Source organism: Suncus etruscus, chromosome 1 (assembly GCF_024139225.1).
Source record: "Suncus etruscus isolate mSunEtr1 chromosome 1, mSunEtr1.pri.cur, whole genome shotgun sequence".
Classification (NCBI taxonomy): domain Eukaryota; kingdom Metazoa; phylum Chordata; class Mammalia; order Eulipotyphla; family Soricidae; genus Suncus; species Suncus etruscus.
The window spans coordinates 118,103,496-118,114,022 of NC_064848.1; the positions used below are offsets into that span (position 1 = coordinate 118,103,496).

Genomic DNA, 10,527 nt, shown 5'->3' on the forward strand with positions numbered 1-10,527 from the left:
AGAACATTTCTAAATAAAACACAATTTTTTTATTATAATGACTTGCATATCTTTCACAATAGTATTTTAGGTATATATTAACATTGAATCAGGGGAATATCCATCACCACCAGTGTTGTCCTCCCTTCATTCCTGTTCCCAAGCATATATCCCTTTCTTCCTCCTTTATCCCCAAGAATGCTAGTCTAACTAAAAGCATATATGTTAACACTAATGTAAACCATTTTTTTGAAGTTCCATATATTTTTACTAGTGGTTTCTTAAAGGTTTAGAGTCAAAGGAGCACTGTATAAACAATGTTAGAGTGGCAATTATCATTTGCATGGGCCCACCAAAGTTTGGGGATCATGGAAAGGAAAAACTTTTGACCTAAGTACAAGGAGACCTTACCCCTGAGGTTTCCTGACATAAGACCATTTCTAGGATCCAGGCAAACTAGTTTATCCTATCCTGGTAATTGTCTGTCGTGCCCATACAGTTATAGTTTTCACAGTCTCTGTTTTTGGTATCCTGTTTCTGTATTGAAGGTCCTGGAATCTTTATATCCTACGTTGAAGTTAGGATGGTGCAGAGCGGTGTCTAATTTCAACTCACAATTAAAGGGCAATGCAGAAAGCCCTGTCCAGTACGCAGGTTGTTGTTATTGTTTAAATCTTCTCAGTGTTAAGGGAAGATTCTTTTGAGTAAATCGATGTCAGAGCAGCAGTAGGGTCTTACCTGCTAAAGAATTGCTTCCAGGTGATGACATAGACAACTTTGGATGTTTCGTAGATGGCTTCCCTGGTTCAGGGGTGACTGGAAAATGCCCAAATCTCTAAGGCCTTTGCCAGGTCATCATGTCGATGTTCAGGGTGTAAGGTTCCATTGCACCACTAGATTTGTGTGTTCCTACCTCTATTAGATAAGAACTTACTTGTATGTATAGTATTTTCCATTTTAATGTGCCCATGCAAACAAGGAATAATGACACCTGGCATTATCAGCGCATAAGGGGGCCGCAGGAACAAGTCCAACAATCCCCGTGACCTGGTGGACACAATTGTCACCATTTAAGAAAATTTGTGTGTTCCCATCTCTATAAGAACGTGCTTGTATATATAATTTCCCATTTTAATGTGCCTATGCAAAGAAAGAACAGTATCACATGGCAAGATTGTTGCCTATGAGGATGCTAGAACAAGTCCAACAATCCAATTGACTTGGTTTTTATATAAACATTAAATGGAGGGACACTTCTACAAACTTACTTATTTAACAAATAACAAAGGGAAGGAAAGATGAAGAGGGACTTTTTCACCAAAATACCTTATTGAACAGTTCACAAAGAGGAGAAAAGATAGAGTGGGGAAAATAAACAATCTAGCTTAAGACAGTGGACTCAATTGTCACCATTTATAGGAACTAATCAGAAACCTAGTATGGTAGCAATCACAGTTACACAATAAAAGAAGGAAGAGGCCAAGAGGCCGTTGAGAGTAAACAAGTACATAAAGAGTACTGGCCTCTTCCCAGCCTGAGAGTCCATCCTCTCACTTTTATTTAGAAAAATATATGGTGCCCCCACCTGAAATGGTCTCTTCCCAAACTAAAAGTCCATCCTCCCATGTTATTTTAAATATATATGGTAAAGAGCCCCTGTGAGGTTCTTGAAATAGAGACCAATGAGAAAAAAAATACCAGTGAATATCATGACGTAATGTCCCAACATACACCAGTGCTGCATCAGCCCGCCATCCACCCCATGTGTCCCCCACTTAGTGTCGGGAGAGAAAGGGGGAAAGCCTGAGGACCATGATAGAGTCCACTTGGGCCAGCAACCAGGGAAGACCTAGACTAGGATGAGAAAATAGGGGAACTGCTGGAGGCCTGCCAAGCCTCCCAGCACCCCCAAGCTAGGGAAAATGCCAGCGGTCTGGAGTGTTCCCTAACCCCATACCTGGGAAGAGCCGGCCTCCAGGATCAAAGCACCAAAAGCCAGCTATCTGCTCGGCCCCTCCCTCTGCTCCTCCTCCCTAGATTAGGGATGGGGGAAGCCTGGAGACCCCTAATGGAGTCCACCTGAACCCACAGCAGGCCACCCGACGTGACACTCAGACTGGGTCTAGAGTCCAAGGAGAAATAGAGGAACGGCTGGAGGCCTGCCAAGCCTCCCAGCACCCCCAACCTAGGGAAAAAGCCTGTGGTCCCATACCTGGGAAGAGCCTGCCTCCAGGATCAAAGCACCAGAAGTCAGCTATCTGCCCGTCCCCTCCCTCTGCTCCTCTTCCCTAGAGTAGTGGGGGGGGGGGGGTGAAGCCTGGAGACCCCTAATAGAGTCCACCTGGAACCCACAGCAGGCCACCCGAGGTGGCACTCAGGCTGGGCCTAGAGTCCAGGGGGATATAGGGGAACGGCTGGAGGCCTGCCAAGCCTCCCAGCACCCCCCAAGCTAGGGAAGTGCCTGCTGTTTGGGTGTCCCCTAACCCCATATGTGGAAAGAGCTGGCCTCCAGGCTGTGATTGGGACTGTAAAGTACTGAAGTTAAAAAGGGTATATGGGGGGTATTAATGCTTGGGGGTGATAGAGTTAAGGAGTGAAAATGAGCTTTACAGGGTGTGCTAAAGGGCAGAATACAAGATGGACATTCTACATACACAGCACATAACTGAAGGATAGGATATGCTATTAATATTTAATGTGCTATTACCCATGCGCGGTTTTGAACATGTAGATTGGTAAGAAATTGCCAGAGACTGCCTTAATAAAAAGGAGCAGCTCTCAGCACCCACCAATTTGGACCCACCTTTTCTGGCCGCCTGTGCTACATCCCAGGGAAGGCATGGAGGCCGAGGGGCAGGAGAGAGGACGGCTGGGGGCCTAACCAGGCTCCCAGCACCCCCAAGCTAGGGACAAGACCTTCGAACTGGAGTCTTTCCAGACCCCATGCCGGCTAGAGCTAGCCTCCAGATCAAGAAAGGATTTGGTAAAGAACCGGAAGCCAGGGTCTACCCACCCTCCTCCCTGTGCCCTCCCCCCATCTTCACTGGGGGAAGGGCGGGGAAAGCTTGGGATCCCCTCCAGGAGGGACGACCCGACACCCACCTTTTCTGGCCACCTGGGCTGGGTCCCAGGGAAGGCCTGGAGGCTGGGGGCAAGAGAGGGGACAGCTGGGGTCTACCAAGGCTCCCAGCACCCACAAGTTAGGGACAAGGCCTTCAAACTGGGGTCTCCCCAGACCCCATGCCGGCTAGAGCTAGCCTCCAGATCAAGAGATGAGCAATTCTTTATAGAAATGACTGGCAGATAAAAAGTGACTTTCTCTTTAGAATATGTTTTTTTTTTTAAACATAAATGCTTTGACCTTAATTATCTTGTTTATTTTGCTTTCGTGTGAAGCCACCTCCAACTTAGAAGACTTTAGTAACCAAATTCTTCTCCCTGAGGATGGACTTCAGGCAGGGTAAGTTTTCATTTCCTAGATTTCTCTTTTTGGTGAATCATATTGGAAAATTCTTTAGCTTGGGATGGTTCCATGCTGTACAGTAGATATACAAATACTCGTCTATGTGGAGTCTTTTCATTATTCTTTTGTTGGGTGTTTCTCCTTATTCATCTTAATAGTCTTTCATTTGTATTTTTTAGCACAGTGCTGTTTATGGTAGAATTAGCCTTAAATCCTTTTTGCTTTCTTTAAACATCATGAACTTCTCGGCCATTTTTTCTAGAATTCATGGATATCAATAGCACTTTTGTATGGAAATCAATATATTCATTTTGTGTCATGGTGATGATTTCTAGGCTGCTTAAAGCTCTGAACTTAAGAGAATTACTGAGGGTTTTTCTTAACCTTTTTTGTTTTTTCAGAGGTGGGAGTATGTGGAAGATGGATAATAGAGGGAGCAATGAATGTCATATATCTTTAAAGCTGTTTAGGTGAAGGCCACACATGTCCTGTTACAGATAAAGCCACATTAGAAGTTGTACATCACAGACAGGAGTAGCACTTGAAGATCAGAGATGCTGGATTTTTTTTTTGCCAGTGTTCTTGCTACTATAATCTTTCAGAAGGTTCCTCTTTCAGAAGAATATAGGTTTTGGAGTTCTATCATAAAAGTTTATGGATAAATTTGGATAAAGAGGGATATTTGCACTGCATTTTTCAAAATCCATTTTTTGAGAACACAATATAAATTAAAATTTGTGAAATCCTAAGAAAATTTATATAGTCCTCTAAAAATACTGTTCAGAATAGTGTATCTTTTCCCACCTACGGAGCAAGATCTGCTTTTTTCTCATTTTATTTTTCTTTGTTTAGAATTTAGCCTAAATTGAATCATACAATATATATTTTTTGCTGAGACATTTATCACATTGCTTTTAGAATTTATTCATGTAAACACTCCTATATTTTTATATATGTTAGTACATGGCCATCTTGATTATGTTGAAATTTTTAAAATTATTTTATCTCATGAATAAATCTAATATTACTAACTCAGACACCAGTTCATCTGCTTTGGAACTATTTTTATTTTATCCTATTATAATTAAAATCACTATGGCCATTTAAAATAAATTTATACATGAAGGCAGGTGTTTTTAATTCTCCTAGGAATTGAGCACAGTTAACTTAAACTGTATTGCCAAGCTGCTTCCTAACAAGTCTAAATCATTTGCATTCCTGCCAGGAATGTATGAGAGTTTCAGTTGTACAGTTTTGCCAAAACCTTATATTTTATCATTTTAAAGAATTTTAATGATTCTAAATAATTTTAATAGTATCTCAACTGTTTAACTTTACATTTACTAATGACTTAAGACGAAGCATATTTTCACTTGCATATGTGCCATTTATATATAATCCTTGGTGAAGTGTCTGCTAACATATTGTTTCAATTTTAAAAATAATTTTAGTTCTTATATTTCAGTCTAAGATCCATTTTTTAACCAGTCTAAGATCCATCTTTTTTAGCCAGTCTTTGCATCTGTTTTGAATAAGGGGCTATATTTTATCTTTCTATCTATATTTTGAGCACCATTTGTTAAAGGACTGTTCTTTATCAATTACATTTTCATGGCAACCTTGTTAAAAATCAATTGAACTAAAATGCAATAGTTTATTCCAAGATCTTATTTTTAATAATTTAGTCACTCATCATCATTTTTATCACTCCACGTCATTTTAATCACTCCATGCATGTACATGGGATGCTGGCCTCGAACCTGGCTGGTTCCTCATGGGCAGCTTTTATATAAGTGCCTTACTGCTGTGATAGGGGTCCTGTTGAGTGTCAGGGTGAACATTCCACAGTCCCAGTGGGGAAAGGAGAATCCCATTCCCCCTATCCAGGAAGGATAGGAGAAACTAGTCCGTTAGTAATTCCTCGCAATAAATCATCTATACAGATAAGGTAAAACCTTCATATCTTCACAGCGAGCAAGAAACTCACAAGCCAGTCGCTGCACCACATGGAACTGCCTAGATGGCAGTTCACAGTTCAGGCTTCTTGACTAACATTTATTGAGATAAAAACAAAGCCCTACCCCCCAGGGGAGAGGATAAAGCTAGATGAAAAGGCAATGGGAAAGGGTCAGAGAGAGATAGCATCGAGGTAGGGCATTTGCCAAGCATGCAGAAGGTCGATGGTTCTCGGCATCCCATTTGGTCCTCTGAGCCTATCAGGAGCGATTTCTGAGTTTAGAGCCAGGAGTAACCCGAGCGCTGTCAGGGGTGACCCAAAAACAAACAAACAAACAAAGAGGCAATGGGGAAACAAAACCAATGGAAACCAATTAAAATACTTATGAGGACTAATCCAAAGGAAATCAATTGAGATAGCACATATACTAAAATTGGAACGATACAGAGAAGATTAGCATGGCCCCTGCACAAGGATGACACGCAAATTCGTGAAGCGTTCCATATTTTTAAAGAAAAAAAAAGAGAAAAGAGATACATATGAAGACTACTTCAAAGGAAACCAATTGAAATACATAAAGGACTAATGCATAGGCCTCTATTTACATGGTTCGGTCACATTTTTTTGTTTTATGCTTTATTTTTTTTCTGGGACCATAATAAATTTATAATAGTTTCAAAATTAGGAAATATAAGTCTTATATTTTTATTTTAACTTATTTTGATTATATAAGAATCTGCATCTTTTGGGGCCCGGAGAGATAGCACAGTGGCGTTTGCCTTGCAAGCAGCCGATCCAGGACCAAAGGTTGTTGGTTCGAATCCCGATGTCCCATATGGTCCCCCGTGCCTGACAGGAGCTATTTCTGAGCAGACAGCCAGGAGTAACCCCTGAGCACCGCCGGGTGTGGCCCCCCCCCAAAAAAAAGAATCTGCATCTTTTAATATACATTTCAAAATCAGCTTGTCAATGTTTTCAAACAAACAAACAAACAAACAGAAAAAACAAAACCTGCCTTGATCACTAAAACTAATAGGGGAAAGTTTCCATATTAAAAGTCTTTCTAATAAAGTGTATTTTACAAATATTTAAGTATTTACTTTCTCTTAAAATATTCAATAAATTTAGTGTACAATTTTACATGCATCTTAAAATTTTTGCTAAGTGATATATAATTTGATATCATTAATATTTTAATTCCCAATTGTATAGATAATATAGATAAAAGTTTGCTTATTGTTCCTAAATAGTTGATATTCCTAAATTTATCTTTTAATACATTTCTTACATATTAATTATTATCATGCTATATTAACATTAAGAATTTTTTTCTTTTTAGTGTGAGTAACTTTTCTAGATTTTCCTTATTACAGTGTTTAGGATCTCTATAGTGATAGCTATAATTAATTAGGGCAGTTTCTTCTCCTTGCTTCTGAAGTTATAGATTCGCGTTCTATTTTTCTAGATTAAATAAACTGTTAACATTTTTATAGGTGGCTTAGACTGGATTGAAAACTTTCCTTTTTTACTATATTGATAAATATTTTAATTAAAAATTCAGGATTTAATGATGGGCTTTATTCTATAAAATATTGTGCTACATTCATTGAGATTATTATGTTCTTAAACTAGAAAATTACATTAATTGTTCTTTGAATGCTACATTAATCTGCATTCCTGAGTAAACTATGACTTGATTGTGATGCATAATATTAGTATATTGTTCAATGTAACTTACCAGAATTTGGTTTTAAATTTTTTGTTTGTGTTTATGAGATACATTTTAGTGCTTTTGGTTTCATATTATGTCATTGTTGACTTTGGTATAAAAGTAAATTTTATAAAATAAGAGTGAAATAATCACCTTTATTGGACATTCTCCAAAAAGAGTTGGGATATTTTTTTATTTTTCTTGTTTTCTTTCTTCGGAACATCTTTTATTTTTGTCTTTCTTATAAGATTTTTGGTCTTTTCATCAGTAGGAGTAAAGAGCTTCACTATACTGTATATTCAATTGGATTTTTCTGTTTCATGTAACTGACAATTTTTAAGCAATTGATTCATAGTTCTGTGATTCTTTGGGACCCAGAAAATAAGACTATTGTCCTTTCTAGTGGCAGGCCAATTACAATATACACTGGGAAGACACTCAGCCTTTCCCGTTTGACCTGAGTTTGTGAGCAGGGAAAATTAGCTTTTGTTTAATCCCCTGGAATGGCAAGAAACAGTCTACTCTATTGCAACAACTGGAATTATTTTAGCTCATTTTTGCAATTTATTCCCAAAACCATAGCAGGAAGGTACTTGAGTCCTACTATCTTATATAAGCTATAAGAGGTCATAAAGAACATTAAAAAACAAACCTACCAACTAAAAGCCTTCTAGCACCAAAACACAGTATTACTTATGACCCACAAATATTATACTAATGGAATTTATGTTCAACAGTCAGAACAATAATTACATATACAATAATTTATAAAAATGGTTTATAAGTGGCAAATGTTATTTGATGTAAAATGAGAGAAAGAATATGGACTACTTCAAGTTATGGAGAGAAACTCTGATATATTGATCAGAATAGGTAGCGTTCACTTCCTTGAGAAACAACAATTTGAGAAAATACTTAAAAGGCATGCAAAATTTAGCTAAAGAACACTGTAGGGAAAAGCATGTCTAACAAAGACAAGACAGTTGTTCTCCTGTTTTACAGACTATACACTCAAGGAGGTTCAGACACTGGTTTTTCTGGTGGCACACTAGTAAACAGCATTTCTGGATTTGTTATTTTTTAAATTATTCTAGTTAGACACCGTGGTTTACATAGTAGTTTGTAATAGACTTTTAGGCATATAATTTTCTTATCTTCATTTCACTACCTCATGATTCCCTTCCTCAAACTATGTTCCCTTTTCCCCATTGTCTCTTCTCTCCACTTCTCCCCATCTTGCCTCCTTGAAAGATACTTTTTTTGTTGTTGTTATTCTATTTTGTAGTTATGCTCTTATGGGACTTTCCAAGTGGTACTTAGGAGTGAGCCTCGGTGGTGCTCAGAGACCAAACGTGATGGGGGGCATTGGATAGAATCAGGATCAGCATTGTGCAAGTTAAGCACTTACTCATTATATTATATCTTTGGTCCCTCTGATTACATTGTTTTACTATTCAAGAAGACAGTGAGAAGAAAAAAATATGTTATAAATATATACAGAAACAGCCTTAAATTATTCTACAAAACATGCATTTGAAGGCATTGTCTTAGAACAAATACAAGTATATCTAACCCAGAAATTTAAATTTCCTAAAATGAAACAGAGAAAACCAATTAATCTGTCACTGAGAGAGATTATTGTATATCATTTTATGGTATGACATTTCTAATGACAAATAGCAAAATGCAAGCAAAATTGTCATTAGCATTTGATTTGTTACAAAAACACCTAAGCTGAATAATTTCTCCCCTTTTAAAAACTTTAAAATAGCCAAGATGAATATCTTATCTATATGCAAGAATGCATTATTTATGATTTGATTTTTATCCATTTAAAGATTTTAGCAGTTTTCTGTAGTATCCTTAGTATCCATCAAGAACATTAGTAAGTTAACCTGAAGGCAATATAATTTATAAAAGAAATATAAAACTGGGACCTTAAATATTAAACAATTTATATACATGACATTTCCATTATTAAAATGCATTTTTCTAGACTTCCTTTTAGTACCTGATTAATATCAAATCTATACTGAATCTAAGTTAGCTTGTTACAAGCTAAAATAATTTTTAAAACTGTTAATATAGTATGTGGAGTAAAAACCAGTATATAACATGAACATCAAAAATTCAGTTAGTTGGTTTGACAATATGTTCTTATAGTTTCGTTTTTATTTTCTTTATTTTTAATATAAGGTCAGTATATATATACATGTGAATTAACTATACCTATAATTATAATAAAATCAAAATTCACCTCACACATAGGCTTAGTGTCTCTCTCAAAATTATAAGTATTTAACTATGCATATATAAATCTCTAAGACAAGAGTTTTGAAATTTGAAATAAATATTTTTGAAATTTTCAGTATATTTTTTGTAAAATATAATATTAAAGTAAATTATTTAATATAGAGCTGATCATGTTTACTATTTTTTAAATATTTGTGGTGTGTATTTCTCTATATGTGTATACCATGAAAGTTTTATTGAGTTAGTTAAAAAATATTTAAGATTTTGAATTAAATTGAATTTAGTTTATTAAAGATTTACTAACAAAATTCCAAAAGCCATAGTACTTTAAGTTTTAGACACCAAATTAAAATCAAACTGTTTTGTTAAACAGCAGAATAACATGACACTTAGGTCAACAAAAGTGAGAAGCACATTCTTCTTAAAGTATTGTGAAATGATAGCATTCCTCAAATTAGAAAACAACAATATTTTGAAACATTTTTTTCGGCCACACCCAGTGATACTCAGGGGTTACTCCTGGCTATGTGCTCATAAATTGCTCCTGACTTGGGGCCGGAGAGATAGCATGGAAGTAAAGCATTTGCCTTGCATGCAGAAGGTCATTAGTTTGAATCTAGCATCCCATATGATCTCCTGAGTCTGCCAGGAGCGATTTCTGAGCGTGGAGCTAGGAGTAACCCCTGAGAGCTGCCAGGTGTGATCCAAACCCCCCCCCAAAAAAAAAATTGCTCCTGACTTGGGGGACATATGGGATGCTGGAGGGATCAGAAAAACTGTGGTCCATCCTAGGCTAGAACACGCAAGGCAGACACCTTACGCCCTGCACCATTGCTCCGGCCCCATTTTGCAACATTTTTAATCAAACACACTTGTATTATTAATATAGGCCTATTGTGAAGCAGTACCATATTTTGTATGGCTTAAATAACAGAAATTGCTTCACAGTTCTGAAGGCAAGGAGTTTGAAATGAAATGTGAAGAAGGTTAATTTTTATTGAGAACTGTTTGTTCTGAGAAAAAAATCTATTCCTGGCTTCTCCTTGGCTGGAAGATGATTGTCTTCTCCTTATGTCTCATCATGCTGTCGATATTCCCACTAACAGTGCACAAATTGCCAGCTATGTGTGAGGACACCATCATACAGGATTAGGGGCACATAAA

General features: G+C 37.1%; 1 pseudogene; it reads left to right on the top strand.

The window, feature by feature from the left end:
• Positions 1 to 5,811: 5,811 nt before the first annotated feature.
• On the top strand, positions 5,812 to 5,909 carry LOC126025504 (uncharacterized; annotated as a pseudogene).
• The last annotated feature ends 4,618 nt before the right edge of the window (positions 5,910 to 10,527 follow it).